Source organism: Morone saxatilis, unplaced genomic scaffold, assembly GCF_004916995.1.
Source record: "Morone saxatilis isolate NCDOM2014 unplaced genomic scaffold, NCSU_SB_2.0 Contig7, whole genome shotgun sequence".
NCBI classification, from domain to species: domain Eukaryota; kingdom Metazoa; phylum Chordata; class Actinopteri; family Moronidae; genus Morone; species Morone saxatilis.
The window spans coordinates 8,316,634-8,327,138 of record NW_023340246.1 but is presented as its reverse complement, the minus strand read 5'-3'; positions in this window follow the sequence as shown (position 1 = coordinate 8,327,138).

The following is a 10,505-nucleotide window of genomic DNA, read 5'->3' as shown; positions in this document are numbered from 1 at the left end:
CGAGAATCATGAAAAAGGCCCACTATAGATGACACCTACACTGCGGGAAGAAGAAAAAAAGGCTTTTAAATCAGTAAAAGAGGCTGATTACAGGGTGAGTGATTGTGCTTGATTATTACGTTTAACAAGAATGGATAATGATGGAGACGAGGAAGAGAATGGATGTGCTCTTTAAAAGAATGTCAGGTCATGCAGTATTTAGAGGCAGGCCATCCAGCTGTGTTCAATGACACTCTAGGTTGGATTGGTTGCATAGGGGATGTTAACCTCACTGTGGCATTTCTAAATAAAAATATGTACACTCTAAGACTAGGCTCTGAGAGAGACGAACGTGCTGAAAGCTCCAGACCCTGTGGATTTGAGCATGATGCATTAGCAGACTGGCTCCTAATCAATTCTTAATTATGCTGTGGGCAGAATAATCCAGCTGTTAGGGTTATTGTAGAAAAACTCCTATCCTGGGTCAAAGGGTGCCTGTGAAGCATGGTGGCAGCAGAATCAATGTATTGATGATGTTGCAGCAGCAGAAACTCAGTAGCATAAAACACGAAAAAAACTAGATGTTAGAGGGAGTCAGATATGCGAGCCAATCCTTGCATTGCTATGTGTGTGTTTGTTTTGTTTTTTATTATGCTGTGCATCTTTGTTTGTGGTCTTTGAGACACAGTTCAGGTGCCAAGGTTTCCTTCAATCACTGCTGTTGCTGTAGATGGCTTTTTTTATGTGAGGTTTCATCTCCCATCATCGATGGAAACAGCTTGATAAGGGTGTGTACTAGGTCTGGTAATGAAAAGATGTGCTGTGGGCTGCCAGGAAAAGAGAGCAGTTGCAAACGCCCCCCAACACCTGTCCAATCAGCCCACAAGCCTTAAATGTTTTCCATCAGTGCTGCTGGTGTTCAGGAGCTCTGAACTCACAGGGAAACGCTAGTAATTGGCTTCTGTTTGTTCCTGGCCTTATCAGTGTATTACTTTCATGGGTAACTTGGAACTAATTAATCAGGGTATGGAGGGAGAGATGGGATTTGCCTTTCTCTCTCTCTCTTTCATTTTCTATTCATTTTCTTTCAAACACTAGCTCTTCTCACTGTGTTCTGCAAGCCCATTTTGGAACAGACAGACATGGTCTAAGAGAAGTGGTAGAGAAAAAACGCTTTGAGTATTTCCCATTTTAAGAGGCTTTGTTTTTACTTGCCTAATCCTATGTTTTTGTCTCATGGTGCCACTGCTGTTTTGTTCTAATGTTTACAATATGTGTCTGCCGGCTGCCCCGCAGCATCTCACATTCATTTGAATGCAAAATAATGCAATTTAACTTAAAAAAAAAAACAGTGTTCAAATATTTTTTGATACAATCTAGGAATTTTATCTATTAATGCCCCAGGAAGTTCTTATCTACGCATATCTAATGAAGATCAACATTATGACATGAAAAATATAGTCATATCCTTGAATCAGGGGAGATATGATGAACCTTACTGCTTTATTATAATTCTACAAATATCAATCAGCAGATATAACTCTCATTACTCAGTTAATTCTTGTGATGATTAATTCAATCAAGGGCATATTCTTGGATATTTTATGGATACATTTGTTTATATGTTCAATCACACTGGCTGTCAGAGGCTACACTTTCCAAGCTTTGTAAACAGTGGCCAGTATGTATGTGTCATATAACATGAGACCTGTAAAAAACACAGGCTATGTGCTTAATGAATAACCAAAACAAATTTTAACCACAGTCCTGTGTGCACAAACAGGTTTGACTTCTCTTTTCCTGCAGTGCTGACCCTATAGGGAGGACCATGACCCCCACTCTGCATCCACAAAATGAGGGCCTGTGATTATACAACTACAGTCAGTTACATCAGGTAAAACTTGATTCTGTGTTATACTCCAGGCACAGCTCTCGAAATCAATATGAACCTAAAGTGACCCCATGTCCAATCAGGGATAAACCAGCACACCTGACTTTCTATCCACCAGCTAATTGGGGTATGAAAAGGGCAACCTAGCAGCTTAGAAGTGTCCTATTAATGTCCCCAGTGCCACAACATATCTTGGACCCTCAGAAAGATTCATTAAATTTCAGCAGAGATTACAGAGCAAGACCAAAGCGCGGGCACACAGATGTCTACTATTGCTGTTGCATTGAACAGAGCCGCCAAAGTTGCCATACTCTTGGCAGAAAGCCCTCCCTCCTGGCTATGTAAAGCCTTCACATAGCCAACCTACGAGCTGTTGTTTGTATAGACGAACAGCTGCTGTGAGCTTCCTGGGGATACTGTATGTTCTACACAACATGCCAAAGTACACACTCAAGACAAAAGTGATGCATTCATTTCAGCTTGGGTTGAACAGAAAAAGGCACTGAGGCCTGAGACAATCCTATTGCCAGACAAGACAGTCGATACTGGACAATTCTGCACAACTCTGAATTATATTCAATGCCAAGGTTTTTACATTCAGTACCAAAGTTTTTCCAGTTTTCACTTTCTACAATATCAGAGCATTGCCACTAAGGTAGAAGGTTACAAAAGATTTACTCCATAAAGGAGACATACTTCCTACTGTTGCACTGAACAATACTGGGCGGAAATCATTAGGTGCTGAATCATCCAATAAAATTAGTCTGATGCTCTTAGGCTCACACAATGAATTTGACCTGTTTGTTTGTCTAATCAACTTGAATTAAAAAGCAGCTTGGCTTAAATCAGTCTCATATATCGTCTACCTGCTTCCTTAAAGTTCAGAATGAACCTGAGAGGAGCACTGGAAAATGGTCTTGCAACTAAGCCAAAGTTTATTGTTGACTGTTGACAACTGTCAGTGTAGCCCACTGACAGTTTGATGAGCTCAGAAGCTAGCATCTTAGTTCTGGCAAAGGGGCTACGTCGGCCTGCTGCTTACTGTAACTGATTGTAGCAAAGCACATACCAGGTTTATAGCTAGAGCAACAGACCTGTTACTTCCGGGCAGGGGAGCTTGCAGATTTTCCATTCACTTGAAGGAACAGAGGATATGTGCACTATTAAGCATGAAAAACATGTGAGCGGACCTTTAATATTGCACCAAATGTAAATTCAACCAATAAATGATGCTAATAAATAATTTTCATTTGGCTGTATACTGGTTTTTGTGGTGCTGTATATTGTACCATGACATTCAGAACTTTTAGGATTCAATTATTTTCTAATGTAAGCTGTCTCTTCTCTCCATTTGGTGAGCCATTTTTACCATGCACCTCCATGCTCCACCTCCTCAAGTGACTCTTTTGGGCTTAGCTCGCTGCAACGGAGAAAGGCACAATAGAATTTGACACAGTACAAACTATATTTGCAGGCAGTGTGAGTGGCTCACTCATTTTTACCTGCATTTGGGCCTGGCAGGTCGTAATTTCAAGCACAAAACATGCATTTTACATTAGGCAGTATATGTCAAATAATTAAATGGGTAAATACATGATGCTGGATGCTATAGGCAAAAAATATGTTTTTTAATGTTTCTAGTCACTGTGAAGCTAATGGCATTTCCAAATAATTGCATTTGAGTATTCTTTCATGCTTCATTATCATGAGAGAATTCAAGCCTTACGGAGGTAACAGCAGGGATCGTATTTGGTGTATAAAGAACTTTGACACATTTCTTTGGTGATGAAATGTATCCTTACGCTTCTGTCTAGCATGAAGCACTTTCACTACAAATCTATCATTTGAGTAGCAGCCCGTGGGAGTTCCGCCTTGTCATTTTTTTTCCTCTTCTCTGTCCTCAGCCTTAGAGTGTGGGAGGAGTGCGGAAGGGCTTCGCATTAATGCCTCGTGCTTTCAAATGGAAGCCCATCGACTGGGGATGTGTGTTCATTTCATTTGCTTGATATCTAACTCGGAAGGAGGGATGGGAAGTGTGAGGATTAGCAGGCAGACAGACACACAGCATGGAGGTCGGTCTGGCTCTGTTGACTCTGTGGGATCCCAATAGACTCTGTGCACACATATACGGGGGCCAGAGGGTAGCAACGAGGCGGCTGTTGATGTTTGAAAATATACACATGGCGATATGTGGACCCATAGAGCCTACACACACACACACACACACACACAGATAAATGTTAATACTTGTGAGCACACACATTTCATTTCATTTGAATATACTGCTGTTATAATAGGCTCCCTTAATTGTAGAAGCAGCACAATGTCACATTTTTCATGCCCTCCCTGAAAAGCAGATTGACTTCCACCTACATTAAGCTCAGTAAAAAACTCTGTGTTTATCACAATTAAACACACATTATCCCAGCATGACAAACAGGAAAAAACATTCTATATATTTAAGCGCATGCTGTAGATTGCTTATGTGTATGCTGATGTATGCATTTCTCTTTTTCCTCAATCAATCCTTGATGTACTTGCCTCTGCAATTAAGGCTTAGACAATTACTTTATTAATCAGTTAGTCGACGCACAGAAAATTATTCGGCCGCTATTTTGGTAATTGTTGTAAAGTCATGGAGAGAGCTACAATGGTTGTCAATGAGCCATTTGGCAGCTTATTCTGCATGTTATTAGCATGTTTAAAGTGTGTACGTACGTAAAGGGTAGTTTGATGGAGGGTGTTTATTGTGTGATGCTAGCCACATGGTTATTATGTGTTCATGGTTTGATTTAGTAGCTTAAGTTAATGTCCATTTGTTGTTTGTCGCATTTCCTTTTGACTTAAATTTGTTAATAAAACCTTGTTTTGTATATATGCATATACATCTGTTTCCCCGATTCCCTTCCCCTGGGACAGGAATCCCTTCATTGTTGCTGCCCTCATCCCCTGGTCACTCTCAGGGAACATAACTGTTTGCTAAAATGTTTGCTAATGAGTTTGAAAGTTGATAGGGTATTTATGTGTTTACAGTTTGTTTCTGCTGCTTAAGATTGATAACATGTTTGTGTCTGTGTAGCAACTGAAATAAGATATTCCTTTAAAAATTCCAATCTTACAGCAGCAAAGTGGAGTAGAGAAAAAAAAAACAGTATAAAGACATGTATAAGAAGGAGTATGGAGCCAAAAGAAATGAAGTATGAATATGGTACAATATGAATAAACCACTGTACAAGAGAAAAAAAACAGTAAAAAAAACACAACAGATAACACAAATACTAGCAGCAATTATATATATATAAAATAGACATGTGTATGTTTGTATAGGAAAATTGCAATCCATGCCATCAGAGTGGAAGCTAAATTCATTGGTCAGTGAATGTGCATTGCATTGAAGTAATTAGCATGGTACTGCAATAAGAGCAGAAAATAGCAAAGCAAACAGGCTTTTTCAGCTGAAGCATGTCTCATTTAACAGCCTTGCTGTGAATTAAATGCACCACTGGTTGCCCTTTCACAGTCCACCTCAATTTACATAAATGTGTGTGTTAGTATATGAGTGCAGCCATGTGGGAACTTTGCACGTGTAGGCTTGTGTGTGTGTGAAGGGTGCAGCTGATGTTGTTTGGTCCATGTGGGTGCAGGTGGCCCATATTGGCCAGCTTGACGTGTGTATGTATGTGTGTGAGCCTGTGATCCTGAGCACAGCTGTGATATGGCTATATACTCAGCATCAAGTTCAGCTCAGGCTATTCATCTATCATCCCCACAGTTGGAAGATCCTACAGTCATTTGTGAGGATGCGCTTTGGTAACCAGCACATCTTCAGAGCCACTCTTGTCATCTGTGCACTCGACATCACTGAAATGATGCCTCTGGGGCCTTTTAGAATAAGTGTAACAATTTTCTGCACCTTAAGAAAAATTAGTACGTTTTTATTCTCCTCATGGATGTGTAGTTAGGTTTTACTTGTCCACTCATGATCCTTCCTTCAATATTCTACAATGTACTAAAAGTTCAATCGATAAGACCCTCTTTTGAGCAGCGTGTGACTGTAGGTGTGTCTGCGAACATGTGCGATTTTGGTGTTTGATTCTGTTCATGTAAATATGTGTGAGTGTCAGTGCAGCTGTGTGATTGTGTGGGTGTTTTTTCGGGGCTAAGATGAAAAGCTTTGAGATGAGAGAGGAACAAGCCCTTTATTATTTTCTCACAGAGATTTATGTGCAATCTTCTGCTGTGGCTCAGCAGGGCCTGATATCGGAAGCCAGTAATCTCTGCCATGGATTTAGTGCCACAGTCAATGGGTCAACAACCTCTCCATCCACGCAGAACTCTCAACATGTGATGGAAAACCGAGACCTCAGACACCAGCCATCCCCATCTGTCTTTTAGTACTGACAGCCGCTGTGTAAGCACCTTAAATGTCCACTTATATGTCAGTTTTCTCAGAAATGGACGCACTGTGACATCATATCTGCTAACTAGTTGGCACTTTCTCTAAGGAGCTTGCATGTTCCCCTTTTCAATAAACATTTTTTTTGTTTGTTGACTCAACTAAAACTAGCAAAATTTTACTGAAAGTTACGGTAAGGTTTTACACACAAGGGTATGTGATGATATATACCTGTAATGAACTAACTTTGATTCAATGAGTGATAACAAAGATTATTTTAGGATGAGAGCGCATCTCAGATCAAGAACCAAGTAGCAGATTTCTTCAGATAATCCCCATTCAGGTTGTTCACAGAGGAAAATGATTTCCTAAAACAACACCATTCCTGCAATAAATAACTTTCTGTATTCAATTCCTCTACTCACACTAATTCTGATTATTCAGCATAGCTCTCCTTTCTCTCTGAACGATCTTTCAGTCATATAGTCTGAAAGCCACTGGGACAATTACTGAGACACATTGACACAGAAATGTAATTATAATGTCATTAAATGATAATCAAAAACGCAGCCATCATAATCCCAGCGGAGCTGCTACCTCCACATTTGCCATCAGCATAACCAGCTCAGTGGTGTACAGGGCCTGTGAGGCACATGCAGGCCCTGAGAGCTGTTGGCATCACTGGCATAATTTCTAAGAAAATAAAGTCATAAAATACATATACCACTTCTATGCACAAACATATGGTAGCATTGCATCATTTAGGATATTTGTTAGATAAATTCACAATTTGCCCACAGCAATATTTAAATTTACAGTACTTTATTTGCATGAATATCTGCACTAGCAATTCAACATGGTGATCCAGGAAAAGTGTTAAAAGGCAATGCATCGAACAATATTTCAATTAGCTTCTTAGTATGAGACATGGCTTCCTACATGAACACAAAACAATCTGCCAAAGTTAGAACAGCTTTTGTTTTCTCACATAAGAGATTTCTGTATTTGTATTTATATCTGTGCTCTTCTGTGGTTTGAAATGGACAGGTCTCAGTTGAGAAACATGTGATGTCACATACTTCCTTGCACCAATATGAATTCTGATGAGTCTGATCACAGTTGTGTGGTTGCCAGCACTGTAAAACAAAGATCCAGATTAAATCAAAGCTGCAGAGCTAGGTTGGATATTGTTTGTTGGCCCATTCATCGCTCCAATAGAGTGCTTTATTGTCATATGCACAACAATTACAGTGACAACTTACTTAACTTAACAGTGGTCTTAAATGTTATGTGTATACAGAACAATCTAATTAGAATAGTGCAGCAGCTACAATTTAGGAATATAATATAATATAATAACATATAATACTAGACTACATGGTTGAATAGTGTAATAAATGTATATACAGTACATAATGAGAGGTGGTAGACAGGTATACATATGAATATACATAGTGTGATTAATAAACCGCTTATATACAAGTAGTAAAAAAATATATATATACTGTGATGTGTACAGGTACAATACGTGACATCCATGTATCAGGTGTGAGTAAAGTGTTATAGTGACGAGTAAAAGTGTTGAGAGCTCGAGAGTTCAACAGTATTTTGGCCTTTGGGATGAATTTGTCCCTGAGCTTGGTGGTGCGGGACCAGATGCTGCGATACCGTCTGCTGGACAGCAGCAGGCAAAACAGTTTGTGGCTGGGGTGACTGGGGTCCTATTGGCCTTCTTTTCCTGCACCGCTGAGTGTAGAGGTTTTCCATGGATGGCAGCTTTTTCCTGGGGATGTGCTGAGCAGTTTTCACCACCCTCTGTTATAGTTGAGAGCGGTATAACTGTCATACCAGGCAGTGATGCAGCCAGTCAGGTTAGTCTCAATGGTGCACCTGTAGAAGTTGCAGTAAGAGTAGGTTACATCAGTCCTCGTCTTGTGCCAGAATATGTTAAAAGTTTGGTTCAATTGCAAGTATTGCCTGGCTTGAGAAGCAACTTTCTATCTATATTGTTCTCTTCAGCAGGTTGGCAATGGATATCTACCAGCCAACAAAAGTGTAGCAGACTGCCCAGACGCTTCAGCAGACAGTGATCCTGATCTAGGACCCAACCCTTTCACTGTGTTAGCAGGCTTTTTTATGTGCAGTGAGTCCATTTGGATTGCTGTAGGAATCTAACCTTAGATGTGCTACTCCTTTGATGAAGATGAGAGAAAACCAATTCAGCCAGGGAGGAGGCTCTTCTCTCTTATTGCTCCTCTCACACTGATTCTCCAGCAGCAGTTTGAAAGCTTCCCTAACAACAGGTTTGGCAGATGTGTGGAAGTGCAGAGCAGTGGAAATTTTTCTTGAGTGAAAGTATATGAAACAGCAAACAAATATACGGATCAAGCTATTCTTGGTTTGATTGACTCATACCTCAGAAAGATAAGCCTAGACACTGGCTGATAGCACAGAATACAATGTGTAAATGGAGGAATTTTTGTTACTCATACAAAATGAGATTATAGAGATAGTACTAAAATTCTTTCCTTCTTTCCCATTTACATTCCTTAATCTCTCCAAAGACAGGTCTTTTTACCAAACAAGTCCCACATGTGTGCTAGTTATCCAAAAGCCACCATGAGTCTTAAAAATAGTAGGTTTTACAACTGAAATGTTAGAAACAGACCATTTCTTCTCCTTGGCTCAATTACTGACTTTTCTTGGACTCTGCGGGATGATATGTCGACAGCCAAGCCTTGAGTTATTGTAAAAAGTAATCCTTTCAACTCAGTTGTGAGCACATTTTCTTCTGGGTAATTGCCACGAGTGTACCACATATATGGGCACAAGCTCAGTGAGGAGAGGTGTGTGGAGGATATTGGCCGTTGTGCTCAGCTGGGAATGAGAGTAGCTTGTGCCACAACATCTAGTCACTGCCACTTACCTGCTCTATTGACTGTTAAACAACAGGCCGCAATAACAGTGAACTTTGGGGTGGGGAATAGCTCCTGGTCTGCCCATTTGGTAATAAACAGTATCCAGCTCATTTCACACTCTTCAGATCATTCTCCTGGCTCCTATAGCTGCTGAGACAGGAAACAACATTTAGCCACAAAAACTACACTTTTTTACAAATTAATCTGTTGATTATGTTTTCAAATTAATCAATACATTGTCTTTTTGACAAAAGGCAAAGAAAAGCAGACAATTCTCTACTCTGAGAAGCAATAAACATTTAGCATTTTGCTTGAAAAATTACTAAAATTATTAAATAATCATAACAATTGTGGTTAATTATTGATTATTAATAATTGTGTAAATCATGTTTCTAACTAATGCTTATTTTCTGGAACAATACTATGATTGATCTGGAGTTTTGTCCCTGGTCATATATGGTAACATGGCTGAGTGCTCTAAGGTGCTGGATTAAGGCTCCAATCCTTTTGGGGGCGTGGGTTCAAATCCCACTGCTGCCAAAGAACTTTTCTATGTAAATAAAATAAAATCTCTATGAAATATAACTGCATTATAGTGTAGTGTATAGTGGTGTATTAATATCCAAACCAGCGGGATTGTTGTCGAACCCGGCCTCTTCCTGCCACATGCCCAAGTATCCTTGAGCAAGATACTGATCCCCAAATTGCTGTGAATGTGTATGAATGCGTTTCTGTTCGATGGGCTTTGCCATCGCTGTGTGAAAGTGCGAATGTGAGTGGTCGGAAGACTAGAATGGTGCTATAAACTGCAAAATTGTTGGACAAAAAAATCTAAATGTTGTAACTCTGGAGAGTTGAGGCCAGTCTGGTTATAATTCTCTGTGGGCTCATCAGTACAAGGGACCCCTTTCACATACAAGTAGAAATGTGATCTGCTGTTAATATAAAGGTATTGATTATAGCTCATTTAACCATAACCTCAATGTACTACAGAAAACTGACACTGGAACTGCCATACATGATCCAATCACATTGCTGAGCACCTACCACCTCCACATCCACTTTTGTGTGTTTCACAGTATTTATAATATTTAATATTATATTATAAAATATTCACTAACTGCTACCTGTATACATTTAGTATGCTTTAAAAACACTGGCCTGTAGTCAGAGGTCCTTGTATATACAACATGGTGAACTCTTGGATGTATTGTGAACTGCAGTGCAGCCTGTAGCACAGACTGTTATTGTACAAACTCAGTTGTGGCTGTAATATCTGGATTTAAAAGTACAATAGCTCAGTTTCAAATAAGTCTGTGTA